This window comes from Perognathus longimembris, chromosome 6 (assembly GCF_023159225.1).
Source record: "Perognathus longimembris pacificus isolate PPM17 chromosome 6, ASM2315922v1, whole genome shotgun sequence".
NCBI lineage: Eukaryota > Metazoa > Chordata > Mammalia > Rodentia > Heteromyidae > Perognathus > Perognathus longimembris.
Genome location: NC_063166.1, coordinates 24,701,859 through 24,711,306, shown reverse-complemented (window position 1 = coordinate 24,711,306; position 9,448 = coordinate 24,701,859).

Sequence of the window (9,448 nt, the reverse complement as noted above, 5' to 3'; positions counted from 1 at the left end):
GTCATGGAGGAGGCAGGACCAGGAGTTGTTCTACTTTGTGTTTTCAGTGGGAGGCATGGATTGGGGAGAGGAGAGGGTGAACAAGAGAGACAAATAAATAGAGAACCTGAGCCACTTAAACTGGAGAAGCAAAAACCTCAAGAGTCCGATCTGCCAATGAAACAGTTGACAAAGCTGGAACAAAAGCCTTTCCTCCTTTATTGAGGGTTGTAGAAAACAGTGAAGTCAGACATGTTTCCCCACCTACCTCATTCTAACATGACTACTACGTGTTCAGCCTATCACCCGATGCGATCCTGGAGATACCACTGTTAATTCTCCGAGTTGTTCCCTTGGCTGTCGTTAGACCTTGAGGATCAGATAACTCAGAGACACACATGGATAAAGTACCAACACTTCCAAGAAAAGGGTGAGAAAAAAATATCCCATAGCCCAGCCCTTTGGAGGAACCTCCAGACCCATACCTTGGGTACTTGAGGAAGGAGGGATGTAAGGAAGAGAGTGAACTAGGAAGGCTAGAGGGGTAGGGTTTTTTCAATAATCACAATGTATATTAATTATAGAAAATAATGGGTCCTTTCCTCTTTCCAAGCAGTCCTTTTTTAATCTTGTTTTTTTTTTTTAGCTAGCTTCTACATATGAGAAGAAACGTAATATTTTTATTGCTGAATCTGGCTTACTTCATTTAACATGATGATCTCCAGTTTTTAACAGTTTTGTCACACAATGAAAAAAAAAAGACCGATAGAGTTTGAGCACAATCACAAATTAAGACAAAAGACAGCCATTGCTGTCTTACTGACTTTCAGAGAAACTGTGAAGCATTCACCAATTATTTATATGAAGAGTTTATTCTAAAAAAATCACAAGACATTTAGAGCGCCAACTCTATGCCTTTTAAAAACAAAGCTACACTAGGATCATCAAGTTCCTCCTATTTAACTCATGCCAGTTGCTAAGCTAAGCATCTGTTATTCATAAAGCTCACATTAGTGCTAAGGAGAACAAAAAAAATTTCAAGAGGTGGGTGCCTCTACCAAAGAGAAGAAAGTGAGTTGAGAATAAAGTGCCTATGTGTGTTTGTAAAACAAATGAAAAATGTATGAAGACCAAAAGATATACAAGTATGGATATTCCTTCACAAATGATCCTTCTTCTGTGTCTGGCTTGCATATTTTTGAGAAATGAATACAAGGGAAATGACGAAGGATTGGGGAAGGAGATAAATTCTTCCTGAAGTAAGCACAGAACTTGGGTAAAGGAAAGGAAAACAAAGAACAAGAAGGTCAAAGATCCTACGGGTCAAGAGCAAAAAGAACAAGACAAGTGAAAAAAGGAGCCAGTTCTTAAAGAGACTTGACCACTATAATAAAGATTTCTTGTTTGTTTTGTTAGCATATAAAAGCTATAATGAGATGTTTGTTCAGTTAGCATGTAAAAGCTATAATAAGCTATAAGAGGGAGAGTTGTTTATTTAAGGAAAAATATTCATTTGATCAAGTCAGCCTTTTTGTTAATTTATTCAGTGATTTGTTAAGTCAGGAAATATTCATTAAACATCTAGTGTCTACAGGACTCTCCAGGGCAGTGGCTCTCAATCTAGAGCCATTTCGTTCCCCAGGAGGCACTTGGAAGGTCTGGAGGCTGTTTGTAAATTGTTCCCTTGGAACTGTGGTTGTTACTGACAACTTGGTGGGTAGATAGAGGGGAGGGATACTAATAGCATTCTGCGATAGTTTGGATAGCCCCCTAACAGCCAAGAATCTTAGGCTTAATCTCCAACCTAACATAGGTGGACTGTGGTCTAAACATATGCCCGAGCAGGAAGCAATACTTTATTAAAAAAAAAAAAAAAAGATGTATAAGGAGTTTGGTACTCAGTGCTAGAGTACCTTATCTTAGAAAGCACAAGGCCCTGAGTTCAAACTCCAGGGCTACCAAAGAAAAAGGAAAAAGCAATAGCAAAATAGTTCCCAAAATTTTCCCTAGAAACAGTAACTGTCAGGTAATCATGCAGAACTTAAAGCTCATCTCCATATTCCTTCAGATGAAGAAAATGGTGAGACAAAAATGTAACACAGCTTATTAGTAACAGTTTGCTGATTTCCCCCCTTAAATGATTAGAACACACTGCTTTTCCTTGTTCTTTACAACTAGTGTTTCCCTTATTAAAACTGTCTATTTCTTTTTTCAGTTCTAAATCCTAGGAGGATTCTTTTTCACCATGAATTTAACATGACTGAGGAAAGTTGCTCCAGGGTAAAACTTGGCTGCAAATTATCTGAGATAGGCTTCTCAATAAAAAGACCAAAAAAATGAATCATAGCCTTTTTAGAGTAGTTTCAAATGTAGAATTGTCATTCTCTTTCACCCCCAGGATCATGGTTATTCATAATGGAAATTGCTAGCTTGATAAAACGATTATATGCAACAAATGTCCTTTGTGTTCGACACTGGAAGTTAGTGCCGCTGCAGGCCGGGAAGGCCTGCATATGGAGGGGAGAGACAGAAGAGCAGTGCATCCATTTCTAAGCTCCTTAAAAGGCCATTTCTCCATGAGGGATGATGCTTAGAGCGGGGCTGGGTATATTGGCTTTCCCTGGTGTCAGTCAATAACTTCTGAAACAGCACTTTGGTTCCATGTTCATGCTCCAATCTTTATAAAGGTACAACCATATCTTTCTGAATCTGTAGTTATTATGTAAGTTATACCAAAAGAAAATGTAGCTTGAGAAAATGGATGGATTATTCCTGAAATACTATTCAAGCAGTGGTATAAATATTTTCCAGAATCCTCTCTCAGCAGGAGGAAAGGTAAGGTATAACCCTATAGTCCTGTCTGTGAAGATCATAAATCTCACCCCAGTCAGTATATTCACCCCTGGTATTCATAGAGAAATTGGTTCCAGGATTCGCATATAAAATCTTTGCTAAGTAACATAGGATTTGTATATGATCTACATGCATTCTCCCATAGTCTTTAAGTCATCTTCTATGCTATGTAAACAGTTATTACACTATATTGTTTAGGGAGTAATGACAAGAAACAGTCTCTTAATTGTTCAGTAGGGGTATAATTTGCTTTTGCTGAAAATTTTCAGTTATCTGTGGTTGGTTGAATCAGCCATTGGTTGAATCACTGGATGTATACCCATGAGTCACTGTTCTTTCTAAGATTTTCCCTCATCATACTTGTTCTATGTTTGAACTTTTTGTTTTCCTTTTGAGAATCAAGCCACCCCTCTTCCTTTTAGTATTTAACCCAAATTAACACATACTCCTTAAGAATCAGCTCCCTCTATACTAGGCTTGGCAGGAATCAGTTCATTTCACGACATCACAGCATGTCTATAAAGTGGAGACTCATTTTGGCCTGAAGGGACTTGTTCAAGGTACCCACGGTCAACTCAATTACATTGAGAAGGTCTAAAGTGATTAGCAATGTACATTTTGAGGTTATTTTCGGAGAGGATTGATTAGGGGAGGAAGACCTGCACCATCCCATAGGCTGATAGTAGTGTTACAAGGTTTGATGAAATAAAATGGGAAAAAGAAGTAAGCCAGCTAATGAAATCCTCTCCCCTCCCCATTCCCTACCCCTCACTTCCCCTCCTCTCTTCTCCATTCCCACTACCTAGCCACCATGAGGTGGGCAGCTCTATTATACCCTCTCCACCATGGTATTCTGCCTTGCCTCAAAAATAAGGAAGCCAGCTGACCAAACTTTAGAACCAAATCTGTCCTTCTTTGAAGCTGTTTCTCTCAGATATGTGTGCCTGTGATGAAAAGCTAACAGAGTCATAGAGGTAACAACAGGAGAGCTAAGAGTCAAAGGCCAGCCAAGGAACTCATCCCCAACACAACACTGCCTCTAAGTAGTTAAAAGAACACCTAAAGGGACATAACGGCCAATAAACCATTTTTTTGTTTTGTTTTGTTTTTAAAGGAGTATGTATGACTAACAGGCCATCTCCTCTCTGACAATTCCCTGAATTGTGAAGACTTGGCCTCAGAGTGCAAAATCCTTGTGGATAAGATTCTTCAGCTGTCCTTTTAGGCATCACAATTCTACCCCCATGAAGCAATTCCACAGTATGTATGTTTATAACTTGTCATACATGTTCTAGGAAGCAAACCTTCAACAAAGCTCAAGGGTCTACAGGTAGAGGCAAACAGGATGGCCATCCTCATACTCCCAGCACTGTTTTACTGGGGGGAAAAAAACCTGTAGGAATCAACTGATGGATTTAAACGCTTTGCAAGCTTTTAGACTTTCAAAAAATTGATGCTAATTGTCATTTCCTTGTTGGCCTTGCTCACTGGATTTCAACTTTCCACCACAAAGTGCTGGGACTAGAACATGGGCAGGTGCAGAAGAGGGGTGGTGGGTGGCTAGGCCTTTGAGCTGGAGAGAGAGAAACTGCAAATCCTCATTGTGTGGCAGCTACTTGGTGGGTGTGGCTATGACGAGCATGGCGGACACTTAAGGCAGCCCATACTCACTGGCCAACATTAGAGAGCCAACTCCACAAAGCCATTCTTTTGTTCTCCATCCTGGGGCTTGAACTTAGGGCCTGAGCACTGTCCCTGGCGGCTTTTCTTCTTCTTCTTCTTCTTCTTCTTCTTCTTCTTCTTCTTCTTCTTCTTCTTCTTCTTCTTCTTCTTCTTCTTCTTCTTCTTCTTCTTCTTCTTCTTCTCCTTCTTCTCCTTCTTCTCCTTCTTCTCCTTCTTCTCCTTCTCCTCTCCTCCTCCTCCTCCTCCTCCTCCTCCTCCTCCTCCTCCTCCTCCTCCTCCTCCTCCTCCTCCTCCTCCTCCTTCTTCTTCTTCTTTTTCTTCTTCTTCTTCTTCTTCTTCTTCTTCTTCTTCTTCTTCTTCTTCTTCTTCTTCTTCTTCTTCTTCTTCTTCTTCTTCTTCTTCTTCTTCTTCTTCTTTGCTCAAGGCCAGCACTCTACCACTTGAGCCACAGTAACACTTCTGGCTATTATCTATCTATCTATCTATCTATCTATCTATCTATCTATCTATCTATCTATGGTGCTGAGGAATCAAACCCTGGGCTTCATGTATGTGAGGCAAGCGCTCTGCCACTAGGCCATATTCCCAGCCCCCACAAAGCCTTAGGACTGGTTATTTTACTCAAGAGTTTTAGGAAAGATGGAGGGAAAGCTGAAATATACAAATGGAGAAATCTGTACTTAAGGGATCATCTTTAAGAGTTCATCTCTTTTGTTTTATTCCAGATATTATAAACACTAACTAAGAGAGAGACAGGAAATGAACCTAATGACTTAAGAAGTAAAATGTGAAAGAAGAGAATGAGGAGTGGGAAATACTTTTCTGTAGGTGCAACTACCTCAGATATTTTTGTTATCTAAGTTATTGAAGAGTAGTTGGCAGTAAAATAAACCTGGGAAATGAAATTTTTGCTGCTTCTCTTCTTTTTAGGGTTCTATATCCCTCATAAACTATGAGGGTCAACTGCAATGTCAGGAAAGTGAAAGTGGTGAAACTCATTCCTTTCCAAAACTCTATCTACCATCCAACCTGTCGAAGAACACAAGTCATGTCTCCTAATGTAAGCCTTGGTGTCACTTAGGGCAGGAAATCCATCCTTATTACTATCTTAGTCTCTTGCTTTCACAAAACACTTGAGCCTAAGCAATTTATGTAGAATCAAAGTTTATTTGACTCCCACTTCTGGAGCCACTATAGTCCAAAAGCATAATGCCAACATCTGCTCAGCATCTGTTGGGGGCCTCATATGCTGTATCAAAGATGGCAAAGCAACAAGCTGTCTGCTCAGTTCTCTCTTCTGGTTCTTACAAAGCTACTAACAGCATTCGAATGCCTTCCTAAAGGCCCCCATCTTCAAATACCATCCACATGTAACTCTCCTACCAATAAAGTTGAGGGAGTCTCATTTATCCTACAATAATTGTCCAGAGAGATCAAGTTTGTGGCTCCCATGTGGATCAGCTACAGCTATAAAGGAAGGCAAGGAAGGCTTTGTGAGTTTGTCAGGGCCTCAGTTTATTGCCCTTGAACTTGAACATCAGTGGCTTCAGAATAAAGGAAGGATACTGCTTGAATACAAAAGTCTAGGAAAAACAGGTGCAACTTGTTATCCTGAGTGATCTGTGTAGTAAGACAATGCCACCTGTTCTTTAACAAAAGCCAAAGGCTTCTTGCTTCAGGGCCACTAGATACCGGCCACAAGGGCCAGCATCACCCCAGGGGTCTGTCTGCACCTGGCATAGGTATCAGTCTGCCAGCATTGCCATCTGTCAACACATGTGCTTTGTTTAGGGCTCAATAAAACACCCTTGCCTTTTTCTGTGGTTCCTTTACACTTACAAGGAGGATTGTTAATCTTACTGATTGTCTTCCTAATTGATTTAGCAATGAGGGTTGCCCATGAATGGGGAGTTTTCCTGTAAGACTTTATGCTCCATCACATCTGTTTGGCAATGCAGAACCACAGCTGTACTTACCACAAAGAGTTAACTCCCTCAGAATCCAACCCACAATCCTTAGCTTGGCAATCAAAACCCTCCAGCCCTACCACAGTGTCTAGCTGATCCTGTATTCGATCAACAATTGTTAAATGAATACATGAATGACTCCTGGGAGTCTAGAGGCTCTGGACTGTCTTGATTTCCCTCAGCACCTGGAGTGGCTGGCAAGGTGTTTGGCCTATGTTTCCTAAATCCAACCTCACTGGAAGAGTCAGCTACCTGGTTTGCATTGTATCCTTGCTACTTTGAATTGGTGCTATTGGCACAGCTGTGATGCTGTAAACCAGGCAGCCATGGTGCTGTATGAGGGGGAAACTTTAGGTTAATGGGCAACCCTCATTGCTAAATCTAATTAAGAAGGATATTGGTTAAATTAAGAATCCTTCATGGAAGAGAACCAAACAAGAAGCTGTTGGGCAAAGTTTCTTGTTGTCTGTTCATTTTAATCTACTCCCACAAAGAAGGAAGCAAAGGAGCAGGACTTGAGCAAGCCTGTTTCACTGGGCAAAAGCTCTGCTCCCATGACTACAGGAACACAAAAGAAACAAAAATGTGAGTTTGGCCAGTCCATCCCGCTCTGGCTTGGAAGGAAGTCACTGTGTCGCCTCTCCAGAGACCTTAAGGATTATCACAGTGGAAGCTGAGGCTGTCAGGCTTGGATCGTTGCCAGGATGGCTCATCCTCCTAAATGAGCATCCCCAGCTGAAGCAAGGGACAGAGGCACCGTGCCATTCACCTCTACTACTGAGACTGTTGCTTGTGTGCTCCTCTGCCATTGGGTCGAAAGCAATAGGGTTTTTTCCCCCTCTACAAAATCACAGTATTCAACATATTCACATTGTCTTCTGCAACACCTTGAGTACCACGAGTTGCTTTTTTTCCTCCTGAAGAAGATTCATTCCTTTTCATTGTTCTGTTTTTCTTTTGCTTAGTGTTTTTTATTTCTCTTTTTATTATCTCTAAGTGTACAAAGGAATTGCCATTTACCAAAGCTGTTTATGAATACAATATATTAAACTGCTTTTATTTCCCCCTGGAAACCCAACAAATAACAAAGTAAAGTAGACACAATGCATGGATATCTGTGAATTCCAACAGAATTGGTATATGTAATGTATCAATGACATGGATGATAGACAGGTGGTAAATAGATAAATAGATGCTAGATAGATAGAAGATAGATAGATAGATAGAAGATAGATAGATAGATAGATAGATAGATAGATAGATAGTGAAATTAGCATCAGCTCTGTCAGATTTCTAAACAAGCAATGCCATAAAACACATGAATCAGGGCAAAGTCATCTAAGTTCTCTAGGATCTGACTTCTTTGCCCATAAAATAGGACTAAAGAAACATTCTTCACTGCCATTTTGTGAAGATTGATTAAGGTAATGCTCAGAAAGTATTCAGTACTATGCTCCAAAAAAGAGCAATCACCCTGAAAGATATCCTCAACATCACTAACCTGAACCTGTTCTATTCTTCTTAACCCCCAAAATATTTGGATCCTGAGGTCACTGGGAAAGCTGTGCTAGCAACACACATATAGTCACAGTCGATGCCTCAAGGACCTGTGCATTGACTATTACAATTTTACAGCGTTTTCCAGCAATGTCCCAGTAGATGGAAATAATGCATCCTAATGAGAGGGCTTTCTCCAGTCTACACAAAGGGACTCTACGGGTAAGTGCTGGCCCTGGGCACTAGAGACAAGCTTTGGCGCCAGAGCCCTGGAAGAAAGCAACCCGGCTTCGATGACTGCTGTTTAGCCACAGTTGGGCTCATTCACGGGACTCTAAACACTGTAGTATTGTTGAACGGGCTGAAAAGAGGCTCTCAGTGGACAGTCCTGTTGCTTTGTAAATGTTAGCTACTGTGTTTGCTGCCCTTCTTATCATCATTATTTTATTTTCACCTCATCCTTTCTTGTCTCCAAAGAGTTTGTTGTGTCCAAACACAGAGGCCATGTTGGTTTATCAAATAGTCCATCAGCATCATCTACCTGCCCTAAGAAAGATGAAAGGCAAGCCTGGCAGCCATGCTGAAGCTAGCCAGGTCTGTCTGGACTGAGGCCCTTAGTAGACTAAGCCTCCTTCTCTGGAATGGAAACCTGACTTGCATCTGGACAGAGGACCAGAATGTCCCAGGCCAGCCAACTGAAGGACAGGAAGGATGGGCAGAATCCAGCAAAGTAGTGAGCCCCCTGGGCAACCAAACAGACCACTAGATCAACCACAGTGCAGCAACCAGAGTTGGGCATTTGGCCTCCCAGGCTAGACACCCTAGAAACCGTGAACACTTAAATACAAGGCAAGTCCTGGCCTCAGCCTGGGAGTCTCTCCCCTGTTTGATGTCAGACTTGCAAATTGCCTGGTGGTCACAAAGGGCAAAAGGGCATAAAGAACAACCCGCCAACACTATTTGTACATTTGTACTATAATACTAAATGCATAGTGGCTGGTTATAAATCTGTCCACCCACTTTGATACTATGCTTCTCTCTAGCTTATTGTAGTGATGGTTACATAACTCTTTGCATTTGCCAAAGCCCATAGGACTGTACACCACCACAAAGAGTGAATATTTGGTTGATTGCTGATGCTCACACCTGTAATCCTAACTAGCTACGAGGCGAACATCTGTAGGATCATAGTTTACAGGCTGCCTGGGCAGAAATATCTACAAGACTCCATCTCCAAAATAACCAGCAAAAGGCAGGACTTGGAGATGTATCTTTGGTGATAGCAGGCCAGCTGCACAAATTCAATGCTCTGAGTTCAAACTCCAGTACTGCAGGGAGAAAAGAAGGAATGAATACCGTGTGCTAATTAACAAGAAGATGATTGCAAAACTGAAGGTATGGCACAGTGGTTGAGTGCTTTCCCAGAACTCACAAGGCCCTGAAACACACACACACACACACACACACAC